Below are 17,119 nucleotides of genomic sequence, written 5' to 3'. Positions count from 1 at the left end.
GAGGTTTTAATATTACCAGGGAGAACAGAGACTACAAAAGCCATGTCACAGCTTCAATTCAGAATTCACATAGATTGGTTTAGGCATGAGTATTATTCAAATAAAAAGTTAAGTAATTTGTCTTTCAGATCAACTTGTATGACTCTCCGCTAGCCTACTGTACAAAAAAAATAAAACATCTCAAAAAGGATATCGTGACTTTTTATGATGATATATTAAAATATATTTTTAAGCAACATCTACTGTTCAGGGTTGGAGAAGATTGCTTTGTAAAAATGTATTCCGCTGTTGCCTTTGTATAGCGTGAAACCCCCTGTTGCCTTTGCCATGTCAATGGCTCTATCTGTGTGGCTGTGAGCCGGTGGGTCTGAGTCTCTTTGTATCCATGCTGATTGTGGCTCTGATGGGAAGAGAGCTTTAGTGCGTCACAGGCTTGCAACTTTCTCTGGTGACAGGACATTCATGACCCTCCAAACATTCTGAAATGTCATTTTTTTTTGGTCTCCACCAGTTTTATCATTTCACTGTGATACAAAAAGAGGCATCGGTATGCTTTAGGACCCTGCGGACACCACATAGCAGGATGTGTGACGGCAAAGCTTCTGAAAGGCTAGCTGGACCGGGCACGGGAGAGGAACGGAGGCAGCTGCTGTCAGTGTGTATGTGTTGCACTCTTTCTCCGAGTTGTAAAAGCAAGCAGAGCAGAAACTGGCTACTCTTTAGTTGACTGATGTTTATTCCCAGTGCTGAGCTAGTAGTGTAACTGACATGCAACGTTGGCTAATGTTTCATCCCTTCTCAACTGAGGTGAATGAATTAGCTAGCTAACATTAGTAGCTAGCTACCACAGCCAGTGGCTATTATTATAGCGCTGCATTATCTAACAGCTGTCGATTGTATGGAAATGTGTTGTAGCCTTTGTTTTGTCCCGTTTCAACAGAAGTAAATGAACGGCTAGTTTTCACCAGTTGATGTACCGTTAGAGAAAGAGCTAGCCAAAAGTTGGTTAGCATTAGTTAGCTAGCTCAATAACGTTAGCTATTCTTTTTAACCCAATCACACTAGACCTGACTCAAACGATGAAACCAGCAGCCAAATGATTGAAGACAGATATTCAGATGTTTTTTTTTTCAGTGTGAGATTTTATTAGTCAGTACAGCAATTAACGTTATTGATCTGTCAGTTTCCTTAGCTAATTCCTTACTTTTCACACTGACACTGTAATAAACAGCTCTACAGGATTCACTGTTATGGTGCACAGTCAGTACACAACACTATGCGTATCATGTCAGGAGTGTCAGACAGCCAGGGAAGACCAGTCTACGGAGCTCAGGTGAATTTTTCAGTACGTTAACAATATCAGTGAACGATACAAAGTTCCATGTTGAGTTGATGGGTAGACCTACAGCAGCTACACGACAGAAGCTTAACCTGTTGGGGGTAGGGGGCAGTATTGACACGGCCGGATAAAAAACGGACCCGATTTAATCTGGTTACTACTCCTGCCCAGTAACTAGAATATGTATATAATTATTGGCTTTGGATAGAAAACACCCTAAAGTTTCTAAAACTGTTTGAATGGTGTCTGTGAGTATAACAGAACTCATATGGCAGGCAAAAACCAGAGAAGATTCTGTACAGGAAGTGGCCTGTCTGACAAGTTGTTGTTCATCTTGGCTCTTTTTATTGAAGACTGAGGATCTTTGCTGTAACGTGACACTTCCTACGGCTCCCATAGGCTCTCAGAGCCCGGGAAAAAGCTGAATGATATCGAGGCAGCCCCAGGCTGAAACACATTTACGCTTTTGGCAAGTGGCCGATCAGAGGACAATGGGCTTAGGCGCGTGCCCGAGTCGACCCCGTGCTTTATTTTCTTTCGTCTGTTTACCTAAATGCAGATTCCCAGTCGGAATATTATCGCTTTTTTACGAGAAAAATGGCATACAAATTTATTTTAAACAGCGGTTGACATGCTTCGAAGTACGGTAATGGAATATTTAGAATTTTTTGGTCACGAAATGCGCCATGCTCGTCACCCTTCTTTTAGTGTCTTGAACGCACGAACAAAACGCCGCTGTTTGGATATAACTATGGATTATTTGGGACCAAACCAACATTTGTAATTGAAGTAGAAGTCCTGGGAGTGCATTCTGACGAAGAACACCAAAGGTAATAACATTTTTCTTATAGTAAATCTGACTTTGGTGAAGGCTAAACTTGCTGGGTGTCTAAATAGCTAGCCCTGTGATGCCGGGCTATCTACTGAGAATATTGCAAAATGTGCTTTCACCGAAAAGCTATTTTAAAATCGGACATATCGAGTGCATAGAGGAGTTCTGTATCTATAATTCTTAAAATAATTGTTATGCTTTTTGTGAACGTTTATCGTGAGTAATTTAGTAAATTTTTTGTAAATTCACCGGAAGTTTGCGGGTAGTATGCTAGTTCTGAACGTCACATGCTAATGTAAAAAGCTGGTTTTTGATATAAATATGAACTTGATTGAGCAAAACATGCATGTATTGTATAACATAATGTCCTAGGTGTGTCATCTGATGAAGATCATCAAAGGTTAGTGCTGCATTTAGCTGTCTTCTGGGTTTTTGTGACATTATATGCTAGCTTGAAAAATGGGTGTCTGATTATTTCTGGCTGGGTACTCTGCTGACATAATCTAATGTTTTGCTTTCGTTGTAAAGCCTTTTTGAAATCGGACAGTGTGGTTAGATTAACGAGAGTCTTGTCTTTAAAATGGTGTAAAATAGTCATATGTTTGAGAAATTGAAGTAATAGCATTTCTAAGGTATTTGAATAACGCGCCACAGGATTCCACTGGCTGTTACGTAGGTGGGACGATTTCGTCCCGCCGGCCCTAGAGAAGTTAAGCTTAAAGGTACGGTCTGGAATCTGTGAATAGTGGTGATTTCAATTATTGAACCGTTGAGTCTCTTCTTGGATAATATTATGTATAAATGTACACCAAGGTAACAGGGGTCTCAGCAGGGTCAGGCAGTCAGGGAAGACCAGTCTGTGACGAAGCTGAGGTACATTTTTGCAGATATAACACTTTATTTTCTCTGCGCAGGAAACACTGGACAAGCCAGATGCTTCAAAGATTGAAACAATTTTAAGAGTGCAGTCTGTCACGTCTACTCCTGCTCCTCCCCTCCGGCGTGCGACGTCGCCAGAATACTAACCACCGGTCCTGGGATTCATCATTACACACACCTGGCATCCTTCATTACACACACCTGGCATCCTTCATTACGCACACCTGGCATCCTTCATTACCTGGCATCCTTCATTACGCACATCTGGCATCCTTCATTACACACACCTGGCATCCTTCATTACGCGCACCTGGCATCATCATTACCCACACCTGGCATCCTTCATTACACACACCTGGCATCCTTCATTACGCTACCTGGCATCCTTCATTTTGCACACCTGGCATCCTTCATTACACACACCTGGCATCATCATTACCCACACCTGGCATCATCATTACCCACACCTAGCATCCTTCATTACCTGGCATCCTTCATTACGCACACCTGGCATCCTTCATTACGCGCACCTGGCATCATCATTACCCACACCTGGCATCCTTCATTACACACACCTGGCATCCTTCATTACGCTACCTGGCATCCTTCATTTTGCACACCTGGCATCCTTCATTACACACACCTGGCATCCTTCATTACGCACACCTGGCATCCTTCATTTAGCACACCTGGCATCCTTCATTACACACAGCTGCAGATCATCATGATTCACACCTGGACTCCATTACCTTCCTCATTACCTTTATACAACCCTCCCTTATGTTCATTCCTCAGTCGGTATTGTTTCCTGTTTTCATGCTATCTCGCCACTGTTACGCTGTCTTGTTTCATGTTTGTTGTTTTGTTAAACATTTTACCTGCACCTGTTTCTCGACTCACAGCGTCAACGTTACACAGTCTGACAAACCTCCAAAGTTGATTTCCAAACAGGATGCATGTTTTGGAATATTTTTATTCTGTACAGGCTTCCTTGTTTTCACTCTGTCATTTAGGTTAGTATTGTGGAGTAACTACAATGTTGTTGATCCATCCTCAGTGTTCTCCTATCACAGCCATTAAACTCTGTAATTGTTTTAAAGTCACCATTGGCCTCATGGTGAAATCCCTGACCGGTTTCATTCCTCTCCGGCAACTGAGTTATGAAGAACACCTGTATCTTTGTAGTGACTGGGTGTATTGATTAATTAATAACTGGTTAATTAATAACTGATTAATTAATAATCGATTAATTAATAAGCAATTAATTAATAACTGATTAATTAATACTTGATTAATTAATACTTGATTAATTAATAACTGATTAATTAATACCTGATTAATTAATACCCGATTAATTAATAACGGATTAATTAATAATCGATTAATTAATAACTGGTTAATTAATAACTGGATAATTAATAACTGATTAATTCATAACTTCACCATGATCAAAGAGACATTCAGTGTCTGCTTTTTTATTTTTACCCATCTACCAATATGTGATCTTCTTTGTGAGGCATTGGAAAACTCCCCTGGTCTTTGTGGTTGAATCTGTGTTTGAAATTCACTGCTCGACTGAGGGACCTTACAGATAATTGTATGTGTGGGGAACAGAGATGAGGTAGTCAATCAAAAATCATGTTAAACAATATTATTTTACAGAGAGTGAGTCCATGCAACTTATGGTCTGACTTGTTAATCACATTTCTACTCCTGAACTCATTTAGGCTTGCCATAACAAACAGATTGAATACTTATGAACTCAAGACATTTCAGCTTGTAATTCTTGATTCATTTGTAAAAAAAAAAAAAATGTGAACAAAATATCCACTTTGACATTATGGGATATTGTGTTTTAGATCAGTGACAAAACATGTTTTAAGTCAAGAGGTGTAGTACTTTCTGTAGTACATATAGAGCAAAAAAACTCCAAACTCCACACAGTTGTCACTGACTAGTTGGATATTCATTTCCTACTGAGCAAACCATTTCTGTACTTACAGCAGTCATATACATTCATTTTGATCCGTTTTTTTTTTTTTTTTACCCTTTGTCAGTAAAACTCTGTCAAATTGTTTTGTCCTACAGTAAAACCCTGTCTGAAAAGAAAATGGTTGTCATATGCGTCGTTGAACCAAAACGCAGCGGGTATATTGATCATGTTCTTATTTATTGAAGGAAAAAAACACTTAAACAAAACAAACGATGAAAACCGTCCCGTAAGGTGCACAGACTATACTGGAAACAACCACCCACAAAACACAAGAGAAAACTAAACCCCAACTAAATATGGCCTCCAATTAGAGGTAACGACAACCAGCTCCCTCTAATTGGAGGTCCTACCAAAACCCCAACATAGAAATAGAAAAACTAGATAAACACATAGAAATATAAAATGTAGAACATTAACCAAAAAACCCCGAAACACACAAAACAAACACCCCCTGCCACGCCCTGACCAAACTACAATAACAAATAATTCCTTTTACTGGTCAGGACGTGACACTGGTAAAACACTTCCTTGTTGTGAAGCTAAATACACAATGTATTGTGAAATATTTTTGTAAAATGTGTTTTAATTTTATTATATATTAATGTTATTATATATTGTATAAATTACTGCCTTAATTTTTGCTGGACCCCAGGAAGAGTAGCTGCTGCCTCGACAGGAACTAATGGGGATCCATAAACCACAGGAAGAGTAGCTGCTGCCTCGGCAGGAACTAATGGGGATCCATAATAAACCCCAGGAAGAGTTGCTGCTGCCTCGACAGGAACTAATGGGGATCCATAAACCACAGGAAGAGTAGCTGCTGCCTTGGCAGGAACTAATTATTATGGCTCCCTGTTAGTTCCTGCCAAGGCAGCAGCTACTCTTCTTGGGGTCCAGCAACATTAAGGCAGCATATATACAATAAAAAATATTACGACATTACATTTCATAACACTTTTCACAACACACATTCAGTGTGTTCCCTCAGGCCACTACACTACTATCACATATATACAGTACAACGTCCATGTGTACGTGTGTGTAGAGTGCTTGTCTTATCATGTGTCTGTGTGTGTGTGTGTCTCTTCACAGTCCCCATTGTTCCATAAGGTGTATTTTTATCGGTTTAAAAAAAATCTGATTCTGCTGCTGCATGAGTTACCTGATGTGGAATAGAGTTCCATGTAGTCATGGCTCTATGTAGTACTGTGTGCCTCCTGCTACACCCGTAGATCTATGGACCGGAGCTGACCAGGGAAACCTCTGGGCCCTAACCATGACATAATCAAGTCATTATGAAACTCACTCTCTTTGCTTAAATCTTCCTGAACATTATCATGCTGTTATTATGTCTTTTGGTTTTTCAACAACAACAAACAAACAAAAAATGTGTTTTTCAACGACAGCAGATAATGGAAGTGGACTGTATGACTAGGAGAAAGGCTTATAGTTTAAGTTTGAATATTGTTGCTGGCTGTGGCGTTTGTGATGTACCAACGAGCCTTGAGCCTATCTCCTGCGTCATGTTACACCAATACAATCAGAACGGATAGTCACGGCAACTTACTGTTTATTAAAATGTTCTTGGATCAGAATTGTTCTCATTATGGGATGTATTATTCTTCCCCCTTAAGTAAAGTATGTTTTTTTTTTTGAGAGAGAGAGAGAGAGAGAGAGAGAGATCTGTCTCTGATAGGTGAATCCCAAGCTTTTTAACGGTCGAGGTGACCAAAGAAGTTATTTTCTTCTCGTCTAGTAGCATGTTTTGGCACTATATCTGGTTTCCTTGGTAACCGGACTTCCATTTGATAACCATTCATGTCTTAAGGAGAAAGGTGGTCCCAGGTTCAAACCCACACAATAAAGCTCCGCATGTCATATCATGGATGACTCCCAAATGGCACCCTTTTCCCTGTTAAGTGTACTACTTTTTTTTACCAAGGCCCATAGCACCCCCTTCCCTGTATAGTGCACTACTTTTGACCAGGGCCCATAGTACCCTCTTCCCTGTATAGTGCACTACTTTTGACCAGGGCCCATAGCACCCCCTTCCCTGTATAGTGCACTACTTTTAACCAGGACCCATTGGGTGCCATTTGGGACACATCCTATATCTTTGGTTTAGATAAAGTTATATTGAATTGATAAAAACACACCGACTGTATGTAAGAACAGTGTAATCCGGGAAGTCTATAAATATCACTGGAGCTTTCTGTGAGAGTCTGTGGGAGGAAGTGTGTTCTTCCTTTTAAAATAGAAGACAAAATACCTTACATTTACGTCATTTAGCAGACGCTCTTATCCAGAGCAACTTACAAATTGGTGCATTCACCTTATGATATCCAGTGGAACAACCACTTTACAATAGTGCATCTAAATCTTTTAAGGGGGGGGGGGGGTTAGAAGGATTACTTTATCCTATCCCAGGTATTCCTTAAAGAGGTGGGGTTTCAGGTGTCTCCGGAAGGTGGTGATTGACTCCGCTGTTCTGGCGTCGTGAGGGAGCTTGTTCCACCATTGGGGTGCCAGAGCAGCGAACAGTTTTGACTGGGCTGAGCGGGAACTGTGCTTCCTCAGAGGTAGGGGGGGCCAGCAGGCCAGAGGTGGATGAACGCAGTGCCCTTGTTTTGGGTGTAGGGCCTGATCAGAGCCTGAAGGTACGGAGGTGCCGTTCCCCTCACGGCTCCGTAGGCAAGCACCATGGTCTTGTAGCGGATGCGAGCTTCGACTGGAAGCCAGTGGAGAGAGCGGAGGAGCGGGGTGACGTGAGAGAACTTGGGAAGGTTGAACACCAGACGGGCTGCGGCGAGAAATTAGATATGGATCTACTCATGCTTTATTACGGTTGATCGAGTATTGACGCTTTATTTATGAATCATCTTCAGAACCAAAAGGACATCTGAAAGGTCAAACCATGATCACATGATTTCTTGATGACCTCATCCCTTTGTTCCATTTCCCGATGTGATATAGTATTCTGTTCTACTGTATTCTACTGTATTCTACAGTATTCTACTGTATTTTATTGTGTTCTACTGTATTCTAATGTGTTCTTCTGTGTTCTACTGTGTTCTACTGTATTCTACTGTGTTCTACTGTATTCTAGTCTATCCCATGTCTGTCTGTCCGTTACCTCTGTCACCAGCCAGCCACACTTTCTCTGTCTGCACTAAACACTACCTAGCATCCTTTCCGGGGGTAGTACGTCAAGCTGCCTCATGCTACAGAAACAGGAGGTAGGCTACTGCCTCATGGAATGTTCTGTCTCAGACAAGGCTTGCTTAGATGCTAAGCTGAGGAAATGGCGGCTTGCTTAGATGCTAAGCTGAGGAAATGGCGGCTTGCTTAGATGCTAAGCTGAGGAAATGGCGGCTTGCTTAGATGCTAAGCTGAGGAAATGGCGGCTTGCTTAGATGCCAAGCTGAGGAAATGGCGGCTTGCTTAGATGCTAAGCTGAGGAAATGGCGGCTTGCTTAGATGCCAAGCTGAGGAAATGGCGGCTTGCTTAGATGCTAAGCTGAGGAAATGGCGGCTTGCTTAGATGCTAAGCTGAGGAAATGGCGGCTTGCTTAGATGCCAAGCTGAGGAAATGGCGGCTTGCTTAGATGCTAAGCTGAGGAAATGGCGGCTTGCTTAGATGCTAAGCTGAGGAAATGGCGGCTTGCTTAGATGCTAAGCTGAGGAAATGGCGGCTTGCTTAGATGCTAAGCTGAGGAAATGGCGGCTTGCTTAGATGCCAAGCTGAGGAAATGGCGGCTTGCTTAGATGCTAAGCTGAGGAAATGGCGGCTTGCTTAGATGCTAAGCTGAGGAAATGGCGGCTTGCTTAGATGCTAAGCTGAGGAAATGGCGGCTTGCTTAGATGCCAAGCTGAGGAAATGGCGGCTTGCTTAGATGCTAAGCTGAGGAAATGGCGGCTTGCTTAGATGCCAAGCTGAGGAAATGGCGGCTTGCTTAGATGCCAAGCTGAGGAAATGGCGGCTTGCTTAGATGCTAAGCTGAGGAAATGGCGGCTTGCTTAGATGCCAAGCTGAGGAAATGGCGGCTTGCTTAGATGCTAAGCTGAGGAAATGGCGGCTTGCTTAGATGCCAAGCTGAGGAAATGGCGGCTTGCTTAGATGCTAAGCTGAGGAAATGGCGGCTTGCTTAGATGCCAAGCTGAGGAAATGGCGGCTTGCTTAGATGCTAAGCTGAGGAAATGGCGGCTTGCTTAGATGCCAAGCTGAGGAAATGGCGGCTTGCTTAGATGCTAAGCTGAGGAAATGGCGGCTTGCTTAGATGCTAAGCTGAGGAAATGGCGGCTTGCTTAGATGCGAAGCTGAGGAAATGGCGGCTTGCTTAGATGCCAAGCTGAGGAAATGGCGGCTTGCTTAGATGCCAAGCTGAGGAAATGGCGGCTTGCTTAGATGCCAAGCTGAGGAAATGGCGGCTTGCTTAGATGCTAAGCTGAGGAAATGGCGGCTTGCTTAGATGCTAAGCTGAGGAAATGGCGCCAGTGGGTGGCCTCTAGTCATCGGACAGACATGGGGTTAAAGGTCATCCCGGACAGACATAGGTCAAAGTCATCCCATCCATGGGTCTGTCAGTCTGTCTGTCTGTCAGCCAGCCACACTGGTTGCATACCAAATGGCACTCTATTCAGAGCACTACTTTAGACCAGGGCTTTACTGTAGGATAACGGTCTCTGCTGCTGCCTGACAGAGCTGAGGAAATAGTCACCGCTCTAGTCACTGCTGGCTGGTTGTATTTCAGGGTCAATTTGAATTGACAGTTGTCAATTCCGGAAGTGATTTTAATTTAAAATTGGAAAAAAAAAGTTACAACTTTTGAAATAAATAGCTTCTACTTCTTAGTTTATTGAGAAGTCATTGAAAATAGATGCCATTTAAAATGTATATATTTTTAAAGTAATTTAAGTTTACTTCCTGAATTGACTGCCCAGCCCTGGTGTGTGTATGTGTGTGTGTGTGTGTGTGTGTGTGTGTGTGTGTGTGTGTGTGTGTGTGTGTTTGTGTGTCACGTCGTTCGTTGGAAGGAGCGGACCAAAGTGCAGTGTGTGTATCGTTCCACATATTTTATTGAACTGTGAAACTATGCAAGATACACAAATAAACTAAAGAACAAGAGCAACAAACCGTGACGAAGAGGTGCAACATACACAAACTCAAAAACAATCTCCCACAAAACCCAGGTGGGGAAAAACAACTACTTAAGTATGATCTCCAATTAGAGACAACGATGACCAGCTGCCTCTAATTGGAGATCATCCCAAAAAAAGCCCCAACATAGAAATACAAAAACTAGAACATAACATAGAAAATCTAAACTAGAAGAAGAAGAAAAACTGTCACGCCCTGTCCTACTCTACCATAGAAAATAACCAGCTTTCTATGGTCAGGACGTGACAGTACCCCCCCCCAAAGGGTCGGACTCCGAACGCAACCTAAAACAACAAAAACAGGGAGGGTTAGGGTGGGTGACTAATGTCGGTGTCGGCTCTGGTGCAGGACGAAGAACCTTCTCATCCCGCGGATCCTCCAGCAGAGGACTAGAAAAAGAAACCACCGTCACGCCCTGACCTACTCTACCATAGAAAATAACAGCTTTCTATGGTCAGGATGTGACAGTGTGTGTGTGTGTGTGTGTGTGTGTGTGTGTGTGTGTGTGTGTGTGTGTGTGTGTGTGTGTGTGTGTGTGTGTGTGTGTGTGTGTGTGTGTGTGTGTGTGTGTGTGTGTGTGTGTGTGTGTGTGTGTGTATGGAGGGGGAGTAGGGGGTGAGCTGTTAACCACTTGAGAGGTCAGGGTGATCTGTGAGACTTGTGTTACAGCAAAGCATAATGGGCTGTGGGAACAGAACAGTATATCTGGGGCAGAAGACGAACGGAAGACTGTAGATTAACTTAATACAGTTCTATTAGAATTGTTTTGTCTTCTATCCTGTTTTTTAATGATATAATAACATGTGTTACAGAACAGCAAGCGTGTGAGATAAAAAGGAAAGGTGGGAAGGAGTAAAATATGCCCTCACTGAGGTAAACATAAAGAGACATGTTCCAAGGAGACGAACGTCGTTAACAATTCACCATGTCTGACGTTTAATTTTCCCTGGAAGTGAATTAACTTATGAAGGAAGTACTATGATTCATCTTGAGTTTTTCTTTCCACTGTTCAGGATGAATGGATGAGCTGACAAACTGAGGTTGAGATCGACAACAGTCGCAGCAGTGCCACCATGTGGCCAAAGTAGATGGATTTATTTTGAAGACAATTAACTATATTATAGTAAGACAAACATTGAGAAAATTCTATTTAATTTAAAAGGTTTATTCTTGTTGGGAATTTCAACAATGATAATAGTGTTTCTTGTTGGTGTTTGATGGACTCATTTGAATACGAATGACGGGTGTTGGAAATGACAAATGGCAATGATTATTAGCAACAACTGAACTTGTCTGGGTCCTCCTCATCCCAGTTGTTGGCAGACTGATGATGTCCTAGTCCTCCTCATCCCAGGTGTTGGCAGACTGAACATGTCTGGGTCCTCCTCATCTCAGGTGTTGGCAGACTGATGATGTCCTAGTCCTCCTCATCCCAGGTGTTGGCAGACTGATGATGTCCTAGTCCTCCTCATCCCAGGTGTTGGCAGACTGATGATGTCTGGGTCCTCTTCATCCCAGGTGTTGGCAGACTGATGATGTCCTACTCCTCCATATCCCAGGTGTTGGCAGACTGATGATGTCTGGGTCCTCCTCATCCCAGGTGTTGGCAGACTGATGATGTCCTAGTCCTCCATATCCCAGGTGTTGGCAGACTGATGATGTCCTAGTCCTCCTCATCCCAGGTGTTGGCAGACTGATGATGTCCTAGTCCTCCTCATCCCAGGTGTTGGCAGACTGATGATGTCCTAGTCCTCCCCATCCCAGGTGTTGGCAGACTGATGATGTCCTAGTCCTCCTCATCCCAGGTGTTGGCAGACTGATGATGTCCTAGTCCTCCATATCCCAGGTGTTGGCAGACTGATGATGTCCTAGTCCTCCTCATCCCAGGTGTTGGCAGACTGATGATGTCTGGGTCCTCCTCATCCCAGTTGTTGGCAGACTGATGATGTCCTAGTCCTCCTCATCCCAGGTGTTGGCAGACTGATGATGTCTGGGTCCTCCTCATCCCAGGTGTTGGCAGACTGATGATGTCTGGGTCCTCCTCATCCCAGGTGTTGGCAGACTGATGATGTCCTAGTCCTCCTCATCCCAGGTGTTGGCAGACTGACGATGCCCTAGTCCTCCTCATCCCAGGTGTTTGCAGACTGAACATGTCCTAGTCCTCCTCATCCCAGGTGTTGGCAGACTGAACATGTCTGGGTCCTCCTCATCTCAGGTGTTGGCAGACTGATGATGTCCTAGTCCTCCTCATCTCAGGTGTTGGCAGACTGATGATGTCCTAGTCCTCCTCATCCCAGGTGTTGGCAGACTGATGATGTCTGGGTCCTCCTCATCCCAGGTGTTGGCAGACTGATGATGTCCTAGTCCTCCTCATCCCAGGTGTTGGCAGACTGAACATGTCTGGGTCCTCCTCATCCCAGGTGTTGGCAGACTGATGATGTCTGGGTCCTCTTCATCCCAGGTGTTGGCAGACTGATGATGTCCTAGTCCTCCATATCCCAGGTGTTGGCAGACTGAACATGTCTGGGTCCTCCTCATCCCAGGTGTTGGCAGACTGATGATGTCCTAGTCCTCCTCATCCCAGGTGTTGGCAGACTAATGATGTCTGGGTCCTCCTCATCCCAGGTGTTGGTAGACTGATGATGTCCTAGTCCTCCTCATCCCAGGTGTTGGCAGACTAATGATGTCTGGGTCCTCCTCATCCCAGGTGTTGGCAGACTGATGATGTCCTAGTCCTCCTCATCCCAGGTGTTGGCAGACTAATGATGTCTGGGTCCTCCTCATCCCAGGTGTTGGTAGACTGATGATGTCCTAGTCCTCCTCATCCCAGGTGTTGGCAGACTGATGATGTCCTAGTCCTCCTCATCCCAGGTGTTGGCAGACTGATGATGTCCTAGTCCTCCCCATCCCAGGTGTTGGCAGACTGATGATGTCCTAGTCCTCCTCATCCCAGGTGTTGGCAGACTGAACATGTCCTAGTCCTCCTCATCCCAGGTGTTGGCAGACTGAACATGTCTGGGTCCTCCTCCTCCCAGGTGTTGGCAGACTGATGATGTCCTAGTCCTCCTCATCTTAGGTGTTGGCAGACTGATGATGTCCTAGTCCTCCTCATCCCAGGTGTTGGCAGACTGATGATGTCTGGGTCCTCCTCATCCCAGGTGTTGGCAGACTGATGATGTCTGGGTCCTCCTCATCCCAGGTGTTGGCAGACTGATGATGTCCTAGTCCTCCTCATCCCAGGTGTTGGCAGACTGACGATGCCCTAGTCCTCCTCATCCCAGGTGTTTGCAGACTGAACATGTCCTAGTCCTCCTCATCTCAGGTGTTGGCAGACTGATGATGTCTGGGTCCTCCTCATCCCAGGTGTTGGCAGACTGATGATGTCCTAGTCCTCCTCATCCCAGGTGTTGGCAGACTGATGATGTCTGGGTCCTCCTCATCCCAGGTGTTGGCAGACTGATGATGTCCTAGTCCTCCCCATCCCAGGTGTTGGCAGACTGATGATGTCCTAGTCCTCCTCATCTCAGGTGTTGGCAGACTGAACATGTCTGGGTCCTCCTCATCCCAGGTGTTGGCAGACTGATGATGTCCTAGTCCTCCTCATCCCAGGTGTTGGCAGACTTATGATGTCCTAGTCCTCCTCATCCCAGGTGTTGGCAGACTGATGATGTCCTAGTCCTCCTCATCCCAGGTGTTGGCAGACTGATGATGTCCTAGTCCTCCTCATCCCAGGTGTTGGCAGACTGATGATGTCCTAGTCCTCCTCATCCCAGGTGTTGGCAGACTGATGATGTCCTAGTCCTCCTCATCCCAGGTGTTGGCACAAACCTATACATAGACGTCATACACTCCCAGTTATGTCTGTGTATAACTGCACAACATTAAATAATGACATTTTTATTTGATGAATTTCAACAATGATTTCAGTGTTTGTGATTAGACTCTTCCTTCCAGATGACTCAGAAATCTCAACCCAGCAGGTATCCTCTCTGACTAGTATCTCCACCCAGCAGGTATCTCTACCCAGCAGGTATCATCTCTCACTAGTATCTCCACCCAGCAGGTATCTCTACCCAGCAGGTATCACTAGTGTCTCTACCCAGCAGGTATCATTTCTCACTAGTATCTCTACCCAGCAGGTATCATCTCTCACTAGTATCTCGACCCAGCAGGTATCAACTCTCACTAGTATCTCCACCCAGCAGGTATCAACTCTCACTAGTATCTCTACCCAGCAGGTATCCTTTCTCACTAGTATCTCTTCCCAGCAGGTATCCTCTCTCACTGGTATCTCTACCCAGCAGGTATCACTAGTATCTCTACCCAGCAGGAATCATCTCTCACTAGTATCTCTACCCAGCAGGTATCATCTCTCACTAGTATCTCGACCCAGCAGGCATCAACTCTCACTAGTATCTCCACCCAGCAGGTATCAACTCTCACTAGTATCTATACCCAGCAGGTATCCTCTCTCACTAGTATCTCTACCCAGCAGGTATCCTCTCTCACTGGTATCTCTACCCAGCAGGTATCCTCTCTCACTGGTATCTCTACCCAGCAGGTATCCTCTCTCACTGGTATCTCTACCCAGCAGGTATCCTCTCTCACTGGTATCTCTACTCAGCAGGTATCCTCTCTCACTGGTATCTCCACACAGCAGGTATCTCTACCCAGCAGGTATCCTCCCTGAATGGTACCTCTACCCAGCAGGTATCCTCTCTCACTGGTACCTCTACCCAGCAGGTATCCTCTCTCACTGGTACCTCTACCCAGCAGGTATCTCTACTTAACAGGTATCCTCTCTCACTGGTATCTCTAACCAGCAGGTAACCTCTCTCACTAATACCTCTACCCAGCAGGTATCTCTACCCGACAGGTATCATTCTGACTGGTGTCTCTACCCTGCAGGTATCTCCATCCAGCAGGTATGTTTACCCAACAGGTATCTCTGCCCAGTAGGTATCCTCTCTCACTGGTATCTCTAACCAGCAGGTAACCTCTCTCACTAATACCTCTACCCAACAGGTATCTCTACCCAGCAGGTATCCTCTCTGATTGCTCTCTCTACCCAGCAGGTATCCTCTCTCACTGGTGTCTCTACCCAGCAGGTTTCCTCTCTCACTGGTGTCTCTACCCAGCAGGTATCTCTACCCAACAGGTATCCTCTCTCACTGCTATCTCTACCCAGCAGGTATCCTTTCTCACTGGTGTCTCTACCCAGCAGGTATCCTCTCTCACTGGTGTCTCTACCAAGCAGGTATCCTTTCTCACTGGTGTCTCTACCCAGCAGGTATCCTCTCTCACTGGTGTCTCTACCCAGCAGGTTTCCTCTCTCACTGGTGTCTCTACCCAGCAGGTATGTCTACCCAGCGGGTATCCTCTCTCAGTGGTGTCTCAGAGTCATCTTTAAACATGTATATATCTCTATATATGACACTAGTGTCTCTGCTCAACAGGTACAGTTGAAGTTGGAAGTTTACAAACACTTAGGTTGGAGTCATTAAAACTCGTTTTTCAACCACTCCACAAATTTCTTGTTAACAAAGTATAGTTTTGGCAAGTCGGTTAGGACATCTACTTTGTGCATGACACAAGTAATTTACAGACAGATCATTTCACTTATAATTCACTGTATCACAATTCCAGTGGGTCAGAAGATTACATACACTAAGTTGACTGTGCCTTTAAACAGCTTGGAATATTCCAGAAAATTATGGCATGGCTTTAGAAGCTTCTGACAGGCTAATTGACATCATTTGAGTAAATTGGAGGTGTACCTGTGGATGTATTTCAAGGCCTACCTTCAAACCCAGTGCCTCTTTGCTTGACATCATGGGGAAATCAAAAGAAATCAGACAAGACCTCAGAAAAACAATTGTAGACCCCCACAAGTCTGGTTCATCCTTGGGAGCAATTTCCAAATGCCTGAAGGTACCACGTTCATCTGTACAAACAATGGTACGCAAGTATAAACACCATGGGACCACACAGCTGTCATACCGCTCAGGAAGGAGACGTGTTCTGTCTCCTAGAGATTAACGTACTTTGGTGCGAAAAGTGCAAATCAATCCCAGAACAACAGCAAAGGACCTTGTGAAGATGCTGGAGGAAACAGGTACAAAAGTATCTATATCTACAGTAAAACGATTGTACTTTTTGGAGAAATGTCCTCTGGTCTGATGAAACAAAAATAGAACTGTTTGGCCATAATGACCATCGTTATGTTTGGAGGAAAAAGGGGGAGGCTTGCAAGTCGAAGAACACCATCCCAACCATGAAGCACGGGGGTGGCAGCATCATGTTGTGGGGGTGCTTTGCTACAGGAAGGACTGGTGCACTTCACAAAATAGATGGCATCATGAGGCAGGAAAATAATGTGGATATATTGAAGCAACATCTCAAGACATCAGTCAGGAAGTTAAAGCTTGGTCGCAAATGGGTCTTCCAAATGGACAATGACCCCAAGTATACTTCCAAAGTTGTGGCAAAATGGCTTAAGGATAACAAAGTCAAGGTATTGGAGTGGCCATCACAAAGCCCTGACCTCAATCCTAGTCTCCTGATCAGCAGGTATCCTCTGTCCTAGTCTCCTGAACAGCAGGTATCCTCTGTCCTAGTCTCCTGATCAGGTGGTATCCTCTGTCCTAGTCTCCTGATCAGGTGGTATCCTCTGTCCTAGTCTCCTGATCAGGTGGTATCCTCTGTCCTAGTCTCCTTATCAGGTGGTATCCTCTGTCCTAGTCTCCTTATCAGCAGGTATCCTCTGTCCTAGTCTCCTGATCAGGTGGTATCCTCTGTCCTAGTCTCCTGATCAGGTGGTATCCTCTGTCCTAGTCTACTGATCAGCAGGTATCCTCTGTCCTAGTCTCCTGATCAGCAGGTATCCTCTGTCCTACTCTCCTGATCAGGTGGTATCCT

The sequence above is a fragment of the Salmo salar genome, chromosome 20 (genome assembly GCF_965601325.2).
Source record: "Salmo salar chromosome 20, fSalSal1, whole genome shotgun sequence".
NCBI lineage: Eukaryota > Metazoa > Chordata > Actinopteri > Salmoniformes > Salmonidae > Salmo > Salmo salar.
This window is presented reverse-complemented; position numbering follows the sequence as displayed.